We start from the raw sequence: 3,502 nt of genomic DNA on the forward strand, positions 1-3,502 counted from the left end.
CTGACATCATGAACTGTGTGTTCATTCCAAAATGGCCGCCAGGAGACCAGCTGAGGACTTGTGCTGAGTACGGTGGTGCGTTTTTAATCTGGTCGGCCTGCGCATGGAGTTCAACTGAGAGAAAAATATGAAAGACGACACAGAGAGAGAGAGTGAGAGAGAAAACAGGACAGGATTTTGATATATGCAAAAGCAGTGACACAGATTTGGAAAAGGCCAGCTCCTCTGGTTTTGGCGCGGGAATAGAGGCGTGAAAGAGAGCTGTGTGGCTCCACCCACAGCGAGGCGGCAGGACATCTCCAGCCACACTGACTCAACCTGTACATGTTATTAATGTTTACTGCTCGTTCAAACCTGGAGATTACTGGAATTCTTTTTTTTTCTTCGTTTTTTCGGTTTTTTTTTCTTCTGTTTTCTTATCTCTTTGTATTTTTTGCAATGGGGAATAAATCCATATTGATTTGGGGGTCGTGGAGAGACGTACACACATGTTTGGTCTCTCTCGGGGATACTGTTAGGAAACTCTGTCCTCGGCTCTCTCGGAGAGTGCCCAAGTCCTCCTTGTTTTCCGCGGTATCTCATTGCTCTGCTCTCAAAGCTGGAAGCCCATCGTGGCGTTATACTACACAACTATAAATCATTCTGTTATGTAAATGTCTTTTGCATTCATTGAACCTGAGATGCACTTTTGTATGAAACTTTAATGTTTTGACCTTTTGATTGAGAATTGTTCATACTCAGTTTACAGGAAACCACCATCTCCTGCAGCAAAAGGACAGTTATCTCTGATGTTATTAAAATGTATTGTACAAAATATGGAGTTCTGTATTTGGCAGACCTCGTTTTTTTGTGTTGCACATGTGATGGAAATATTAAAACTGTATGAAGAAATGGCTCCTGAGTCTCCGTTCATTTATGTGTGTGTGTGTGTGTGTGTGTGTGTGTGTGTGTGTGTGTGTGTGTGTGTACACATGCGTGCATGTGTCCGTGTGTTTGTGTGCACACGGGTGCTTGTGTGTGTGTGTGTGTGCACTTGCATGTGTCCTTGCTCGTTAGTCCACGTGTGGGTCAATCAATTAGATTAACCAGGAAAACAGGGGACCTGACAACACAATAAACAATCATCTTCAAAAGCTTACTTTGCATTTTTCCTTTTAAATCAAATTGCATCCTTATTTCTCCCTGTTCCCTTATGGCTCTGACTAACGAACATCTGAGCATCTTAAGGGAGGTCTGTGTTATTAATGACTCCATTACCCATCACCCTGTGCGGTCCCATTCTACACACCCTCGCACCAGGCCTATTAGGGAGCCTCCAGCACTCCAGGGGGCCAATGGAAGGATGCCTCTGCCTCTGCCGGGTGAGACAAAGGCCCATACAGTAACATCTGTCTGTCTTTACAAACGATCCCACCCAGCAATAACATAGAAACTCAGCCAGCATGATGATATTTCAAGCCCCTCCTCTCTGTTGTTTTGATACAGCTTGATACAGTATTGTACAGCATATGTCATACACCATTCCAGTCGTACGGTTGAGAATCATTCGGTTATGACAATGATAATAAATGGGTTAGGAAAAAACCGTTATAATAGAATAACGATGGATAGAATGATCATTATGTAAGATTGGAAATGCCTCTCTGTACACATAGGTGTTCTGATAGAATGTACCGTATGTGCTCATTACCTGTATGGTCTGTCTTTATGAATCGATAAAGGAAAAACATCCAAACGTACAGGAGAGCACCTACCGCTGGTGCCTATAGAAGTGAGTGGCATGTAACGGATGCCTGTATCCAGACAGATTATTGATCATGATTAGCCCGTACCATAGGGAAATAATGTCACATTAGCTCTGACACGTGCCAAGGACGATTACTTCACTGGAGGCTTCCATTTTTATAAGCATTTCTCTTTCTCTCAACATTTTCCATGTTGAGCTGTTTATTATATCTATCTGGTTTCAGTATTGGATTCTGTGGTTTTACTGCGCATGGATCACCTCTTCATTCGTGACAGTGTCAACGTTTAACCAATTTAACGGAACCCCTCGTCCAAATCAGTAATGGTATTGCCCGTCTTTTCCAAAATTAACTGTCATACTGCAAGCTGGGCATCCATTAAACAACTTTGCTATCGTCTTCCCGTGCCAGCCACTTTTAATAAGCTTCAAGGGCATCTGAACCGGCCCAGAACTTCTCTTTGCCAGAGATGGACTGGCCCACATCATCCATTACATTAAATTGGGTGGCGGCCTCCAGCTCATATTTATGATTTAATTAAATTCACTTGTGGGCGTTATCAGAACCACTGCGGCCTCCCTTTCGCCGCCAGCCTCAACAACCAAAAACACACACACACACACACACAACCACTCAGACGCACACAAGGCTGCATACAAAGCGGTATGTTTTCTGTCTCCTGCCCAAGAGTGCGACTTTGTGGGCTTTTTGGCAGGGGCGCTCTCGGGGGTTCGTTTAAAGCAATATAATTACACAAACCTCAGTCGTCTCGAACAGCGAGCGCTGGACCGCACAGCTTGCTCAGAGATAACTTTGTTGGGCAGATCCTCTGTGGTGTCGTCACCCGAACACTGCCTCATTCTGTGTGCCACTCTTTGCCAGGAAACAGGGGAGGCTGGCGGACGCAGAAATCAGAGGACGGGCTCATTGTAATACATGGAAGGGAATGAGGAATGATACCGTTCCGTGCATTACTTACAATGACCCCGTCCTCAGATTTCTACCTCCACCAGCCTCCCCTGGCCAGGAAGACTGCACCCCTATTCATTTTTTACATTTTTCACTATTTAGCAGACGCTTTTATCCAAAGCCACTTACAATTAGAGATTACAGCGGCAGTCTCCCTGGAGTAATTTAGGGTTAAGTGCCTTTACTCAAGGGCACACTAGTGGTGCTGTTCCCAGGTGACCTTCCGATCACGTCAGGCCACCGCTACCCCTCAAACAACCTGTGAGGATCGAACTCACGACCTTCAGATTTATGAGACTGACGCACTACCTACTGCGCTAACGGAGGCATATTCAATTAAAGCAGGTATCCAGAAAAAGAACAGGAACATAATTATTGTTACACTGAAAAGTATGTGATGTGTGCGATGGAGCGTTATTCTGTCCCTCTACTTGTCTCAATAGCCTAGAAACAATCAGTGGGTAAAGAACACGGTTGACCCCGGCTCGGCCTGCAGTATGACTCATTAAAGAGTAATGTTAACCCAGCTGGAGATCTACCATGTTGAAAACTGCAGTGTTTGACTCTTGTAAAAAAACCACAAGTACCAAACATCAATATAGCGTAGGCTCTTTGTCCTTCGAGCTCTCCTGCCCTTGCTGTCGTTTGTCTTTTGTGGAGAATTTGGTTTTCATGAAAACTCACCCACGGTATAGGCTAAGCATTCCTCCCAGTGAAGGGGACCTCGGAGACCTCTTATGGCATTCAATATGTGCGCCCAAGCGTGAGATCCAGATCCATTTGGCCAG

The sequence above is a fragment of the Nansenia antarctica genome (assembly GCF_963989245.1).
Source record: "Nansenia antarctica genome assembly, chromosome: 16".
Lineage (NCBI taxonomy): Eukaryota > Metazoa > Chordata > Actinopteri > Argentiniformes > Microstomatidae > Nansenia > Nansenia antarctica.